Below are 18,252 nucleotides of genomic sequence, written 5' to 3' on the forward strand. Positions count from 1 at the left end.
TGAAAATTATTTGAAATTTCAATTTATATTATTTCTCAGTCTTCCTAATGCTATTTTCCAATTGATATCAGAGAAGATTTGTTCTGTTGTCTCTGTTGTTATATATTCAATGTGAAAGAAGCTTTAGAGTGTTACATGGGTAAGCACAACATCTCCAAATAAAAATTCCGTGTTTGAAAGGTTGTGGAATTTTTAGATATCAGGACATTGCTTAAAGAATGAGTCACGAGGGGTCAAGCTAAGCAATCTCTCCATCTCTATCAATGCAAATCTTGACCTGGGTAAATTATTTACTTACCCTTCTTTTTGAAGCCCTATTTTTACTCATCATATTCTAACCTTATTGCTAGCCTACAGTACAGAGTTAACATACTTTTTACTAATGAGTTTACATTTGCTAGGAGGAAGGCTTACCATGCTCAGGGAGAGGTAGACACAAAGTGACTAGATATGAGATAAATGTAAATAATTGCAAGATTCAGCAGTATGTGTGAAATATAGGTATTTAGAAAGATTTCCTATGCTCATGGATCAGAAGGATTAGCATAGTAAAAATGGCAATCTTACCAAAAGCAATCTACAGATTCAATGCAATCCCCATCAAAATTCCAACTCAATTCTTCACAGAGATAGAAAGAGCAATTCTCAAACTTATCTGAAATAACAAAAAACCCAGGATATCAAAAACCATTTTCAACAATAAAATAATATCTGGGGGAAATCACCATCCCTGACCTCAAGATATTCTACAGAGCAATAGTGATAAAAACTGCATTGTGTAGGTAGAGAAACAGGCAGGTAGATCAATGGAATAGAAACGAAGATGCAGAAATCAACCCATACACCTTTGGTTACTTGATCTTTCACAAAGAAGCCAAAGTCATCCAGTGGAAAAAAAAGATGGCATTTTCAACAAATGGTGCTGGTTCAACTGGTGGTCAGCATGTAGAAGAATGCAAATCGATCCCCTGTTGTCTAGCAGTACAAAGGTCAAGTTCAAGATGATCAAAGACCTCCACATAAAACCAGATATGCTCAATCTAATAGACAAGAAATTGGGAAAGAGCCTCAAACACTTTGGTACAGGAGAAAATTTCCTGAACAGAACATCAATGACTTATGCTCTAAGATTGAGAATTGACAAATGGGATCTCATAAAATTGAAAAGCTTCTATAAGGCAAAGAACACTGTCAATATGACAAAATGGCAACCAACAGATTGGGAAAACATCTTTACCAACTCTACATCCGGTAGAGGGCTAACATACAAAATATAAAAAGAACACAAGAAGTTAGATTCCAGAGAACCAAATAACCCTATTAAAAATGGGGTACAGAGCTAAACAGATAATTCTCATATGAGGAATCTTGAGTGGCTCTAAAGCACTTAAAGAAATGCTCAACATCCTTATTCATCAGGGAAATGCAAATCAAAATGACTCTTAGATTGCACCTCACACCAGTGAGAATGGCTAAGATCAAAAACTCAGGTGACAGCAGATGCTGGTGAGAATATGGAGAAAGACGAACACTCCTCCATTGTTGGTGAAATTGAAAGCTGGTACAACAACTCTGGACATCAGTTTGGTAGCTTCTCAGAAAATTTCTCATATAAAATTGGACCTGAGGATCAAGCTATACCACTCCTGGGCATATACACAAAAGATGCTCCAATATATAACAAGGTCACATGCTCAATTATGTTATTTATTTAAGCCAGAAGCTGGAAAGAAACCAGATGCCTTTCAACAGAGGAATAGATACAGAAAATGTGGTAAATTTACACAATGGAGTACTACTCAGCTATTAAAAACAATGACTTCATGAAATTTGCAGGCAAATGGATGGAGCTAGAGAATATCGTCCTGAGTGAGGTAACCCAGTCAGAAAAATACACATATTGTATGCACTCATTGATAAATAGATAATAGTCAAAAAGAAGTTTGGAATACCCACGATACAACTCACAGACCATATGAAACCCATGAAGAAAGAAGATCACACCAAAGTGTGGATGATACAGTCCTACTCGGAATGGGAAAGAAAATAATCTCAGGAAGTCGAGGGAAAGAGGGATCTGGGAGGAAGAGAGAAGGAGAAGGGCCAAAAGGAGGATGATTCTAATAAGTTAATAAGTAAGTAGATGGATGAGAAGTACAGAGGGTCAGGAATTTGAAAGGAAGAAAATAGCAGTGGAGGAGGGGGAACTTGGAGTAACCACTAGAAAATCACGTATGCTAGGGACTCAAGTGGCTCCAAGAAACCAACAGAGAGGTCATTAACCAAACAAAGAGGAGGGGGAACCTATCCCCAGGTTGAAGGATGGGAACACCCACTCACCTGAAAAATATTAATACAGAATTCATCCTGTCAAAAGGAAATGCAGGGACAAAGAGCGGAGCAGAGATCAAAGGAAAGGCCATCCAGGGACTGGACCACCTAGAGATCCATCCCATCTGCAGACACAAAACACAGACACTATTGTTGATGCGAAGAAGTGCTTGCTAACAGGAGCCTGGTATAGCTGCCCCCTGAGAGGCTCTGCCAGAGACTGGCCAATACAGAAGTGCATGCACACAGTCAAACGTTGGACTAAGCATGGGGACAACGGACAAGTTAGGGCAAGGACTGTAGGAGCTGAAGAGGTTTGCAACTCCATAGGAAGAATAACAATATCAATCATTCAGATCCCCAAAGCTCCCAGGGACTAAACCACCAACGAAAATGTACACATGGGGGACCCATGGCTCCAGATGGATATGTAACAGAGGATGTTACCTTATAGGTAACCTACCTGGAGGAGAGCCCCTTGGTCCTGTGGAGGTCTGATGACCCAGGGTAGAGGAATTATAGGACTCTGATGAAGGAGTGGGTGGGTGGGTGGGTAGGGGAACACCCTCATAGAGGCAGGAATAGGGGGGAGGAGATAAGGGTTTGCTGGAGAAGAATGTGGGAAAGGGGATTACATTTGAAATGTAAATAAATAAAATAACCAATAAAAAGATTTAAGTATAAAAAAGATATATTTTAGAAGGTAAGTTTTAAAACATTCTAATATCTGTTTGGGGAGATGGCTTAGCAGTTAAATGTGCTTACTGCTCATCTGGAAAATCCTGAGTTTGGTTCCCAGGCTTTACCTTGGGAAGCTCACAACTGGTTGTAAATGTCACTCCAGTGGATCCACCACCTTCTTCTGAACTCAGCAGTTAACTACACACAGGCTTTGGAAAAAATATTTATAGGAAACCAACGAAATTAAAACCTTCACCCTTTTAAAAACACTTTTGTATTTTTGGCCACTCTATCTTGCATTGGAAGCATTTTATATTGGCTTTTTCTATTTACCAACTCCATTACTAAAATAAGCAAAATAAACTATACCTTTGAGAAATTCCTTTGCTCTTAGAAGTGAATCTGAATTTCAACTATAGACCTTTTCTCATTCTTGTTTTTACAATGTATTTGTTTAAAAAGTTATGTGCATGCATGTTTATACATGGGTATGGGCGTGGGAGTGGAAAACAAAGAGAGCATCCAATTCCTTCAGGAACAGGCAGCTGTGAACTGCTTTATGTAAGTGCTGCGAGGTGAACTCCATTTCCTTTGAATGAGCATCAAATGTGTTTAACTACAAAATCTCCTCCCCAAATCCTTGTCTTTCACTTTTTATAAACTGAAAACCTCCTTTTGAAATTTTATTTGGTCATTTCTGAACCATTCCTCTGAATGTAAACATGTAGCAGACAAAAAAGTCATGTATAAAGTATAATTTTTTGAAATGCATTTAAATTTGTGAATCATATTCATAATACTACATTTTCTGTCAGTTCATATTTGAGAAGTTTTAAATAATTACTTCTATAGTCACTGAGAGTACAAAGTGAAAGTTTTAAAAATATTTCCAACTCCAGCCCATTTTTGAAAGTAAATATAAGAAAAGAGATAAAGGAGATTTCAGTTAAACACTGGGAATTTGCCAAGGAACCTTTTTAAATTGTTCTCATTATGTTCTGGTGGAAACGACATCTCCAAAGAAGCATGTCGTTGGCTATGAATACCACCATCAAAATTCCCTGCTGCTTCATGCATTGGTAGATGGTAGATTTGTGTTTTAGGATGATAGGGATGTATTTCAAATGCAGCTGGTGCAAAAATTAGTTGACTAATAAGAATAAGAAACACGAAGAAGGACATTTCATCTGCTAGTGTAGAAGAGTAGAGGGGAATCAGTACAAGAAAGAGTAGTCAAGGATAATCTGAAAATGTTGTCTGAGATTGTTACCTCTACCAGCCGCTCCTCCTCTTACTAGCTGCAGCTTTCCTGAGTTTCTTCAAATTAACACTTCCTTCCACCATCCACTTGGTTTGTATCCTCATGTGTTAGACTTCAGTTCTCATCTAAGAAACCTTCTCATAGAGAACAACCATTTATATTTACAGTTATTCCATGACATTACATTTCTTAGGAACAATAATCTGATAAGTTATTCATCTTCTTCCTAGACCTCTCTGTAACAATATTTGAGCACACAGCTCCCCATAGTATTCACTGGATAACCCCCAAACCTCAAAGACATCATCAAACTAACTAACTTGGAAAAGTAACTTGTATCTATGCCATGAGTCTTTTAGAGTACATTTGCTCCAAGAACAAAGATTTATGGTCACAGGAAGCTAAAATTCAAATAGCCATGCATTTGATACCATCAATACTGTGGTTGTCCCTTGCTTCTCTCCACTTTACTGCATCCTTAGTCATCTTTTGACTTGGGAGTGATCTGTTTTCCTGTGGATTTTTATCATCCACCTTCTCTAAATACCCCTACGTAGAAATTTACCATTTTTAATGTTACCATTCATATAAATTATAGCATTCTCAAAGTGATCTAAGGGCAACCTCCTTTCTGATGTAAGACATTGTGTCCAAGGCCATGGCTTGGTGTACTCGTGAAGATGACCTTAAGAATTATTATTTGGAAGTATACTTTTCAAACTGTAGAATGCTTCCTTCAGATATTATGAAGGAACATTTTACTTCTGTAACAGAAACGAGGAAATTCAGAAACTTGAAAGGCAAAATTTGTACAGGATTATAGAGTTATAGACTGTAGTATTCATTCTATAAAAACTAATATCATTTAAGCATCCATAGTTCCTTCTTACATATGATAATGCAAAGAACCACCAGCTCTAAATTTCCCAGAAAAAGTAACACGGAACAATATGATCATCAGCAACAACTTTGAAGACTAACAACTGACTAAAGAAAATATTTCCATTACAGCATTTGCTGGGAGACCAGACCTAACATGGGGATAGATATATCGAAGTCGAATCAACTCACAGAGAACAGCACTTTCAAAATATTATCTTCATTTTGCCCAAATGAATGCTTTATTTATGTAACAAAGATACAGTTGTGGAAATAGACTTCCTAAGTACTGTTTTATTTACCAGAGTAGATTCATGCCATTTTTTTTTATTATTTCCAAGGAATCATACACCTTGGCAGCCTGGATAGCCACTTAGAGATGAAACTTTTGTATGTAAAGTTGTAATTTTAAAGTTTAGAAGAATCAACTTCAATTCATTATGAACCATGAGGTTCATAATGCAAAAATTATTCTGATGTTATTTTACCCTGTTGGACAATGTTCCTTTCAAAGCATTTATATGGACTTTTCTTATCTTTGATGTAAAATGAAAATTAAAAAAAAAAACATTAAAAGCAAAATGTACTAATCACTTTCAGCGTTGTGCTGTTAGAAATGTAACAGTCCCTTTTCATCTGATTAGAGAGTTACAAGGATGAAATTTGGAGTTCAGGGTCATTTTCCAGCTGGGCTAGTGTCTAAACCTTTTCTCCTGCAGTAGAGAGTTCTAGATTCCAGAAGAATGAAAAAACAGAAGATAGAGGGAAAGAAAGGAGAGGGAGGGGAGCGGCATAGCAATGGAAGGGAAGAGAAGTGCACGTGGCAGCCTTCCCAGAAAACAACCATCTCCCTTTTCCATTTATTTTGGTAGAGTATATATCTAACCCCCTTTCTTAGTAGAGTTTTTAATAATATTTTTAAATGCCAAAAATTTGTACATTTTTTTGAATAAGCGAATTGCTTTGGCAATCGCTCAGGCCAAGATGCTCACTGGAAGATTTGAATCTAGAGGACAAACTAGAGGACAAGCTGATGAGGATGAATCTGTCATTTTGGCATTTTCATCTGCATTGTCCCAGCTTATCAAAGGGATATTGAAGCTAGAACCAGAAATGACAGTTAATTAGCAAGGCCAGACTATATCTACACAGTCTATAAATGGAGGGCTGTAAGTAATCCTGCAGAATAATCACTTCATTTATTTTAGGATGACAGTATTAGAATACATGTTAAAGGCTTTACCAATGCATGTTTTCCTCCCACACTATCAAATTCTTTATAAAGCCCTAGAATAATATACTGATTAGTTTTAAAAACCAACTAGACAAAATCTACAATCAGTTGTTAACAGAGTACTAATAAGAATTTATCTATTCTAGGCTGATCTATTACAGGCTGAATTTTCTGGGGATTTTCTTGGTTATTACATGATAGGAAGGACAAAATCCACTGTTATTGACACCATTCCTTAACCAAGAGTTCCACAGCAGTGTAAGAGTGAAATGTGGGCGCTGTGAGCAAGCTAGCAAGGATGTGTCTACTTTCTTTCTCTTGACTGCATATGTGATTTGGCAATCTGTTTGAGTTCCTTATGTTATTTCCAAAACTGTTGGATTATGATCTGGAATTGTAAGGCAAACAAATCCTTCCTTCCTCATGCGTGTTGATTTTTGTCAAGTTGCTTGATATAATATAAATGAAACTAGAACATGAAGTCTGAAAGCTGATACATCTCACAATAATCGATAATGGTCCAATCATTCCTCAAAGCAGAGCCTACTAGCCTTTGGGGTTTTCTATTTTGTTGTTTTTTCTGTGGGGGTGAAGAGATGAGAGATTAAGCATCTCATTTTAACTCAGGCTCTCCTGTAATTCACAATATAACTCAGACTGGCATTGAGTTCTTGGCAATACCATACCTTGGCTTATCACATGTTGGTATCACAGGCATGAGTCACCATGACCTGGATTTGGCACATTTTTAGAATGATCAAATTACTACTTCCTAAGCATGTGAAATCATCCCAGTTAAAAGCTCATTTTTCTTAGATATACGTCACTCATGAATCTTAACTAAATATTCGATAGACATCTTGGCTACTGCTACCATGACCATTTTGGCTAACATTTCTGTAAGTTGTTGGTTTTTTTGTGGAAGGATTAAATGTGTAGTAAGTGAAAAAATAATATATAAAAATCTTGTCTCCAGGCTATTCTTTAATATGTGTTCTGTTCGAGTACATAGCTTCTTATGTTTGTTTGTTTTTGTTTTTTGATTGGATAATTTTTACTTGCATTTCAATGTTATTACCGTTCCTGATTTCCTGTCTATAATCCCCTATCCCATTTCCCTCCCCCTTCTGCTGTGTTTTTCCCGCCTTCCCACTCTGACATTTTCCTACAACAGAGGGTCTGTCCTTGGCAGGACCAAAGGCTTCTCCTCCCATTGGTGCCCAACAAGGCCATCCTCTGCTACATATGCAGCTGCAGCTATGGAACTGACCAAAGACTTTTGGATGGTGGTTTAGTCCTTGGGAGCTTTAGTTGGTTGATATTGTTGCTATTATGGGGTTTCAAGCCCCTTCAGCTCCTCCAATCCTTTCTCTAACTCAACTTCTAAATATAGATGACACAAAAATCTAATCTAACCTTCAAAACTTTAAACCAGCTTCACAACCCATACAATCTACTCCATTATTTAACTATGTTTACATTACATCCTATTCTCATTCCAATTGCAGTAATTAGAAATGGCTTAATTTTAGCTGACAAAATGTTGTAGTCATGGTTGAAGGAAAATCAAGGAGGGAGGAGCTTGAAAGAAATGTCCATATTAAATCACAGTCAAGAGCAGACAGATCCTGTTGTTTGCTTCTTCTCTGAAGAGTTTCCCCACTCTTTCCTAGTTCATAACCTCTTTCTAGGTAATGGCATAACAGATAGTGAGCTGACATTCTTTATAGTAATTAGCTAAGATAATCTCCCACAGATGTGCCCACAGATCAACTCTGTATATACAATCCTTAACTGATATCCTCCTGCTAGTCTAAGGTTACTAGTCTAGGTTGTTTCAAATTAACAATTAAAGCTAACCATCACACATTAATGGTATAGAAATGGAAGTCCCATTCTTCTTTGTAAATAGGTGTCTTTCCCTAGCCCATCAGCTAAAAGGTTCCTAAGAAACCCATGCACATTTTATTCCTTTCCTGGTGATATACAGCAGTGGTTTTTAATCTAGTATGATGAAAATGAAGGTAGAAATCACAGTGATACATTGTCACTAAGAGAGAAGGAGGATGGGTAAAAATTATATATATATATATATATATATATATATATATATAATCTTGAGGATAATAATTTCTGCCTATGATCATTTTACCTTTTCACCCTGTAGATCATGGAACTTGCCAACTTCTGTAATTGTATGAGCTAATTTCTTATAATAAATCCCTATCTGTATCTTTCTATATATGAAAATATATTTTTCTCTGGAGAAATCCTGACTAATACACTACCCCTTGCCTCAAGCTTGAAAGGTATAACAATCTATTTCTTTCTAAAATACATTCTGGCTAGGTTTCACATAATACTTTAAGATAATTTTTTCTCAAATGTCAATTAAGGCATAGGAGTTAGCATCCAAATGACAATGTATAATTGTTTTATAATTGGTCCTGGACAGTTCATTTCAGCTCAAATTCTTTACATAAATAATTATAAAATTCTAATGAATTTCTTATGTCCTTAAGCTATACTGGTTATTTGACAGAGTGGAAACACATGTGATTCGAATTCTTAGTTGTTTCTGTTGTCAGCATTTATGTTATAAAGGCACATTTAATTAAAAATGTGTTTTCCCAGAAGTAAAGTGCTTGTTTTTAAAAACTCCAAATGAATTATGAAAAATATTTCCCTTCTCCAAATCAGAATGCACAACCACATTGCATAGGATCCAGGTAGATTTCCACCAGCAATCATGCCTTTCTAACTCTAAATGTCAAATAATAATTGGCATTTAAAGAAATTGCACCAGAATATATTTCACATATCTTTTAAGATATTGGTAGGTATTTTTAGCAATTATTTCATTACCACTAAATTGAGGACTAGTGTCCAATTATACATTAATTACCAGGCTAAATGTGGCTAATGTTCTAGCCTGGATGTCACTAGGCATTTTAATTTTGCTAAATTAAATGCAATGGAATTCAACTTTGCAGATTCACAATTCAAACACTCCTTTAATTATACAGGTTTATTTGAATGGAATAGAGCAAATGCTCTCTAACCTTAAAACGGTGCTGAAATTAAACATGGTATTTAGCAGAATCATTGCAGGAGCTCAGAGAAGAAAGGTTCATTTGAAAACCTGAAGGAAACTCTGACCCATCCCTCTAAAATCTTCCCTGGTCTCCCTGGTCTCCCAGGTCTTCTGCTTCAGTGATTCAAGGAACAAAGAGTTCTAACTGTTGCAAATGTTTTTCTTTATTGCAAAGTAACCTCAGTGTAATTTCATCCTTTAATTTTATTCCTTCCATTTGGAGCCCAGTAGAATAAATTTATTATCCCTTTCACATATTTGATGACAGGTCCTCTATTATTCCCCTGTCTAACCTGCTCTGAGATAGTAGGATATATTGCAGCTCACAGTCATCATTTTGGTTGATCTCTCCAGAGCAATCAAAGTCCTTCTTAAAAGGGACCTCTGATATGTGTATGACATATCTCTGAGGCCCTTTACATTTATAATCTACTTATAAATGTAATAAACTGCCTCTTCTGAAGAACTGTCAAAATTCCTATAAAGGGTGGACGATTGAGGTGGAGGACAGGAAGGTGAATATTATATGTATATATGAATGAAATCCTAAAATATTTATTAAAAGTACTATACTAAAAAGTTGTAAAACAACAAAAATTAACTTCACATGTTCTCTCACACAAATGCATCTAAAAATAATTTTAAAAAAATGTCAAAATAAATATTCATAGAATATGACTTTATCGATCCTGTTCTAGAAACTTCTGACTTGATATAACAAGATACAAAGGTCTATCTTGGTTTCAAATGTTAAATACATAAATACATATGTACCTACATAAATACACATCCACAAAATATAAGCAGGTTTTTACCTGTTGTCAAGTCCAAGCAAACAAACAAAAAATAAATGAATTTATCAATATACAGCAACACTGTATTCAGAAAATTTAGATTACTATTCCTTGCTTAATGTATTTCTTATTTATTTAAACATATCTTTCAGTTATCAGATGTTATTTAATATATGTATATTTTGTGATTCGTAAACTTATTCTTGACTTCCTAGTTAATGCTTCTCATATCAAATGTATCACTTATAGGGTTTTGTTTTCAAGTAGTTACAAAGACAGATTATTTGGGGAGATTCCTTGAATGTAAAAAGGAAAAAAAAATGTGTTACTTCCATACCCAAGCTTTGCTTACCAGAGTGGAATTGGATGACAAAGAGAAAAAAATAGGCATTAGACTCATGAAAATCCTAACTACCTCCAAAGAAGAAGTCACATGTCAAAGCATTTGACCTTAATATGAGTATAGGGGAAGCTACAAGATCCAGAGCAACCTGGGCTACATAGTGGCATAATGAGACTCTGCAGATAAATATATATATATATATATATATATATATATATATATATATAGAGAGAGAGAGAGAGAGAGAGAATATGTATATGATAGATGATAGATAGATAAAATAAACATTTTATATAATCATAGGTGCTAGATTAAAGTCTCCACTGTGAAAGGAACTCTAAGAGAGAAACCAAAGGGCTTGAATTTATCTCTATGACACACAGTATGGTTCTCCCTCAAGACTTGAAGGATGAGTTGTATAGCTACAAAAGGATACAATTCAGAAAAAGACTACTGCGATATGAAAAGAACTACGCCTATCTTAATTGCTTGAATCTGAACTCAAGTTTTGGGATGTTCCTACATAGTTACTATAGTTAGGAGTGCATTTGACTCCCATATCTCCAGCACCATATGTATGAGTTGTGGTTCAGCTCATCTGTAATCACAACATAAGGAAGGTTACAGCCAAAGAGAAGTTGAAGCTTATACTTTGCTACATAGGATGTTTGTGTATACTCTGAAATACATGAAACTGCAAAAAGAGTGGAAAATGTTGAACTCTGAAAGAAAGATGAACGTAAATTTTAAAAGTAATAAGTAAGATAATAAATATATAGGTGTTACAATTTAGAGAAGTTGCACCAGAGGAGACTGAACATTTAAAGCAGTAATTGAGAAGTCCTGCATTATCAGGAAACTATAGGGCATTTTTACAAGATAGACATTAATAGAGCTTAAATTAAACATTTTGACTAAAATTTATTTTTAGGTTTCAATATTAGAAAAATAAATTCTATGAACACCAAGAATAATCATCATAAATAACCTATTTCTAACACCTACTAAACATTTCAGCCTCTTCTCTCCAGAATTCTAGGATTACTGATGATAATTCATAATAATTCTACACTTTTAAGAAAGTTTGAGGTAAGTTGGGGCCCAGGCTCTGCTGTTAGGCTACTGGACAATAGTTACAATAGTTTAGCACCAATGTGAAAGCAGGTAGGAATGTGGTTTATCCCAATAGACAACAGTTAGAAGAATGTACGATGGAGTTAAAATTATATCTCACTCCTTTATGCTAATCAACACTGGATAAATCTCTCTCCAAAACATAGTAGTTAACATGAAATTTGAGCTAACATATATTTACAAATATATTTATCTCTCTGCATCTTCTTTGAATGTCCTTCTAAATATGAATGAATATTAGATAGTTTACATTTATAAAATACTTACATATGTGGTCTTAATCGTTGCCAAAAATTGTATGTAGAAATAAAAAAAAAGTACACATGGGATAGTTCCAATCTGAAAACATATCTTCAGAGAGTGACTTATCAGTCATGAAAACTGGCTCTTCTTTATTGTGGTTTTGATATGGGTGAAATATATTCCAAAATGACCTTTGTACTTGTAGCATGGGCCTACGTCTAATGGAATGGAAGATTGTTAGATCTACAAGTGTCAGAGTCTTAGTACTAGGTGCTTATGTAATGATAGACTTATTCCTCACTCTTAAGTGTACAGAAACCTTTACAACTAGATTGGTTATTAAGAGCTGTGGATATAAAATATAAAACACCCCCATACACTTGGTCTCTTTTGAACAAGTCATTTTACTTGTAATTTCAATATCATTTGGCGATGCAGCTAGGTGGTCTTCAATTAGTTTTTTCCAGCTACATAAATAGTGTGACTAATAAAGCTGTTTTTGTTACAAGACTCCTGGCTTAAAGTACTTTCTATACCATTTCTCCGAGGACTGAAATAATCCACATTTCCTTTAGTTTAACCTTCTCTAATACTGAGTGCCACTTCTTGAGGTATCTAGTAGAATCTCAAATGAATGTGTTGTTGTTGTTGTTGTTGTTGTTGTTTACATTTTAGAAGAAAACATTTAGTTGGTGATAGCTTACTGCTTCAGAGGTTCAGTTCGTTATCACCATCATGGTGGGAAGCGTGGCTGTGTCCAGGCAGAAATGGTGCTAGAAGAGCCTAGATTTCTACATCTTGAACAAAGGCAGCAGCAAGAGTCTGTCTTCTGCAGGCAGCCAAGAGGAGCTGTCTTTCCATCCTAGGCAGAGCTTGAACTTAGGGACCTCAAAGCCCACCCACAGAGTGGAAAAAAGGAGTATTGATAATCTTTTAATTTTCTATATCTACTATCAAAGATAATTAAAGTGTATTAAACAAAGAAATCATAGACACTCATGAATCAAATTTTCTTTTAAAAGGCTGTAAGGAATATACAATATTTTAATTTGTATGTTATTTTATTTTACTATATATTAAGAAGCCTTTAAACAAGCAAACATTTCAAATGTTATCCTTTTTCCTAGTTTCCTGTCTGTAACCCCCTATCCCATTCCCCCTCCCCCTTCTTCTATGAGGCTATTTCCCCACCCATCTACCCACTGTTTCCTGTCTCCCTTCCCTGATATTCCCATACATCAGGGGACAGGGGGAAGTCCAGTATTAGCAGCACCAAGGGCTTCTGCTCCCATTGGTGCTCAACAAGGCCATCCTCTGTTACATATGCAGCTAGGGCCATGGGTCTGTCCATGTGTACTCTTTGAATGGTGGTTTAGTTCCTAAGAGCTCTGGTTCATTGCTATTGTTCTTTTTATAGGGTTGCAAACCCCTTTAGCTCTTTAATCTTTTCTCTAACTCCTCCAATGGGGACCTCATTCTCAGTTCAATGGTAGGCTGCTAGCATTCGCCTCTGTATTTTTCATACTCTGGCAGAGACTCTCAGGAGATAGCTATATCAGGCTCCTGTCAGCATGTACTTCTTGACATTAGCAATATTGTCTAGGTTGGGTGGCTGTAAGTATATGGGCTGGATCCCCAGGTGGGACAGACTCAGTCTCTGCTCCAAACTTTGTCTCAAGATCTCCTCCTATGAATATTTTTGTTCCCCTTTCTAAGAAGGACTGAAGCATCTGCACTTTAGTGGTCCTTCTTGAGCTTCATGTGGTCTATAGATTGCATCTTGGGTAACTAGAGCTTTTAGGCTAATATCAACTTATCAGTGACTAGAAACCATGTGTGTTTTATTTGTGATTGGGTTACCTCACTCAGGATGATATTTTGTAGCTCTATCCATTTGCCTATAAATTTTATGAAGTCATCGTTTTTAATAGTTGAGTAGTACTCCATTGTATAGATATACCACATTTCCTGAATCAATTCTTCTGTTGAAGTACATCTGGGTTCTTTCCAGCTTCTGACTATTATAAATAAGGCTGTTATGAACGAAGTGGAACATGTGTCTTTGTTATATGTTGGAGCATCATTTGGCTGTATGCCCAGGAGTTGTATAGCTGGGTCCTCAGGTAGTACTATGTCCAATTTTCTGAAGAACCTCCAGACTGACTTCCAGAGTGGTTGAAGTAGCTTAAAATTCCAGCAACAATGGAGAACTGTTCCTATTTATTTACAACCTCACCAGCATCTGTTGTCACCTGAGTTTTTGATCTTAGCCATTTAGATTGGTGTGAGGTGGAACCTCAGAGTTGTTTTGATTTGCATTTCCCTGATGACTAATAATATTGAACATTTCTTTAAGCACTCCTCAGCTATTCAATATTCCTCAGCTGAGAATTCTTTGTACAGTTCTTTGCCCCATTTTTAATAGTGTTTTTTTAGATTTTCTGAAGTCTACCTTCTTGAGTTCTTTGTATATATTGAATATTAGCCTTCTATTGGAGGTAGGATTGGTAAAGAACTTTTCCCAATCTGTTGGTTGCCATCTTCTCCTAATGATAGTTTCTCTTGCCTAAGAAAAGCTTTGCAATTTTATGAAGTCCCATTTGTTGATTCTTGATCTTACAGTATAAGTTATTGGTCTTCTGTTCAGGAAAATGTCTCCAGTGCCCATGTGATCGATACTCTTCCCCCCTTTTTCTTCTATTAGCTTGAGTATATCTGGTTTTATGTCGAGGTCCTTGATCCATGTGGACTTGAGCTTTGTATAGGGTGATAAGAATGAATCAATTTGCATTCTTCTACATGCTGACCTACAGTTGAATCAACACCATTTGTTAAAAATGCTATCCTTGTTCCACTGTGTGGTTTTAGATCTTTATCAAAGATTAAGTGACCATAGGTGTGTGGTTTCATTTCTGGGCCTTCAATTCTATTCCACTGGTCTACCTGCCTTTTTCCATACCAATACCATACAGTTTTTATCACTATTGCTCTGTAATACAGCTTGAGGCCAGGGAACTTCCTCCAGAAGTTCTTTTATTGTTGAGTATAATTTTGCTATCCTTGCTTTTTTTTGTTATTCCAAATGAGTCTGCAGATTGTTCTTTCTAACTCTATGAAGAATGGAGTTGTAATTTTGATGGGGAATGCACTGAATCTGTAGATTGCTTTTGGCAAGGTGGCCATTTTTACAATATTAATTCTTCCAATACATGAGCATGGGAGCTCTTTCAATCTTCTAAGATCTTCTTCAATTTCTTTCTTCAGAGACTTGAAGTTTTTGTCATAGAAATCTTTCACTTGCTTGGATAGAGTTACACCAAAGTATTTTATATTATTTTTGACTATTCTGAATGCTGTCATGTCATTATTTTCTTTCTCAGATTGTTTATCCTTTGAGAAGAGGAAAGTTACTGATTTGTGTGAGTTAATTTTATACCCAGCCACTTTGCCAATGTTGTTTATCAGCTGTACGAGTTCTCTGGTAGGACTTTTGGGGTCACTTAAGTATCCTATCATATCATCTACAAATAGTGTTCTTTTGACTTCTTCCTTTCCAATTTGTATCCCTTTGACCTCTTTTATTATCTACTTGCTCTGGATAGGACTTGTAGTACTATAATGAATAGGTAGGGAGAGATTGAAAAGCTTTGTCTAGTTTCTGATTTTAGTGGGATTGCTTCATGTTTCTCTCCATTTAGTTTGATGTTGCCTACTTGTTTACTGTATATGGCCTTTACTATTTTTAGGTATGGGCCTGGAATTTCTGATCTTTCCAAGACTTTTATCATGAGAGGCTGTTGAATTTTGTCAAATGCTTTCTCAACATCTAATGAGGTGATCATGTGGTTCTTTTCTTTGAGATTTTTTATATAGTGGATTACGTTGATAGATTGTACATTGATTCCCTGGGATGAAGCCTATTTGATCATAACAGATGATCATTTTAATGTGTTTTTGGATTTAGTTTGCAAGAATTTTATTAATTTTGCATTGATATTCTTAATGGAAATTGTTCTGAAGTTCTCTTTCTTTTTTTGTGTGTCTTTGTGTGGTTTAGGTATAAGTGTAAATTTGGCTTCATAGAAGGAATTGGGTAGTATTCCTTCTGTTTCTATTTTGTATAATAGTTTGGACAGCATCTTATCTCTTATTTTTATCTTTTGCTTCATTTCCTGGTTGTTTTTCTTCTAGGGCTTTAACAAACATGGATAAAAGTCCCTAACAAATATTCTTTGAAATTTCTTTCATGATCTGCAGGTAGAAGTCAATGGCAGAGTGTTTGCTAACATAGACATGGTCCTGGGTACTATCTCACAACATCATAAACCAAGTATGATGGTACATTCTTCCAATCTTAGCACTTGGAAATTTAATTAGAAGGTCAAAATTGTCCTCAAATATATAGAAAGTTCAATACAAGCCTGTGCTAGATAAGACCTTGTCTCAAAAGAAACATCCTATTTTTAAAGACTATATTTCTTTGAAGATAAAACAAAATTTGCTAGTGTGAGACATACATACTCTAACTATAGGTTCTAAAATTTTCCTACAGCAATTTATCCTACCCAAAATAACAATGGAACACCTACAAAATAAGAAGAAACTACTAAGTGATTTTGGTTTCTCTATATTTTGAATCCCAAGAATGTGTGGCCTTGTGACTGCTAAGCAAGTGTTCCATCATCGAGTTTAATATCCGGTGCTCTGAAGCTCACAAGTACATCAACAATTTAATTTGAATTAATTGTCATAGGCAGTAGATTGCTCATGAGTTCCAGTCCAACTTGAGTTATTTAGTGATATTCATATCTCAAAAGAAAGAAAGCAAATAAAAATTTCATAAATGATCATAAGGTTTGGAAAAGCAAGGCATCACTTTAAAGAAAGCTATAAAGCATAAGATGTCATTCTAGTAGTTTAAGCTCATTAAGCAATTTGATTTTTTATTTGTATGTGTATCACATCACCTGGAATATAGGTTACAGGAGTTAGTGAGTTACCCAGTGTGAGGGTAGGGAATCAAACTACATACATCTAAAAGAGCAGCAACCATTCTTAACTAAGGAACTATTTCTCCATTCCTATATTCTAATAATTCAAATGCCACCAAACTTCTAGGGCATGTGTAGATGAGGACTCTACACATAAGAAGTATCAAGTTACTTCCTTAGATTGACAATTAACTATGTGTTCTACACTTTATCTTAGCCAAAAGGCCGAGAAGCAATTAACATTTTTTTTATTTTTTTTGGAGCTGAGGACTGAACCCAGGGCCTTGCGCTTGCTAGGCTAGTGCTCTACCACTGAGCTAAATCCCCTTAACTATGAATTCTAGATTAGAGTCTTGATTTCTTTTATTTACAGGATTACAAAGCATAGAATGAGATGAAATATTTGATTTGGCAACTAGATAGATAAATTTGACATTTGACCTCAAATGCATGTGATTGGTACTCTGCACACAGCTATAAATATAATCCCCAAGAACATGAGTGCTAGAGCGTAGAATTGGAGTCTGACCTCACTCTGTACTTGTGCAGATAGAGATATGTCAGCAAGAATGACAAGGCAAAAAGTTGACTAAGGTTGAGAGCAAGTGCAGGAGATTGCTCTAAGTTTAGAACAGAGATTACTCAAACATGGGCTACATTTCATCCCAGTGTAGATAGACACTACAACTCTCCATCAAGTGATTTTCAAGTATATTCTATGAGAGATGCTCTACCATCCAAAATGCCCCTAATGTTTGCCATGCATACTGGTTAGGAAATAAATGCTAGTGCTTCTGGTTGTTTAGAATACTCCAGAGCCTCATAACTACACTGGCTAAAAGAATTATGGCCTATGCAAATGTATGATCAGCTTTTGAAGCCAGAGTATGAAGAAATAACTTTTGTAAAATCCACAGGTTCAACTCATCTAACCACTATATTAACTTCAGAGCTTCAAACCTGGAATGAATCATTGCAAAGCAAAGTGTGTAAAAAAAGCCAAATGCTACTATGCCATCTCTTCTGAAAATGGAACTTTTTTGAAGTTCTTATTACCAGGTTTGTTGCTGTTAAAAAAAACCCTCAGGAAGGTGTACAATTCAGACAAATCATAAAGATTCATATCTATAGAATGGTTATGCATATAAAAGATCACTATGGCTGAGCATAGAAGTGTCCACTTATAATCCTAGCTTTTAGAACACCAATAAACAAACAAACAAATAAACAAACAAAAAGCTATGTAAAGAATGAAATAATGTTAAGT

The sequence above is a fragment of the Rattus rattus genome, chromosome 6 (genome assembly GCF_011064425.1).
Source record: "Rattus rattus isolate New Zealand chromosome 6, Rrattus_CSIRO_v1, whole genome shotgun sequence".
Classification (NCBI taxonomy): Eukaryota; Metazoa; Chordata; class Mammalia; order Rodentia; family Muridae; genus Rattus; species Rattus rattus.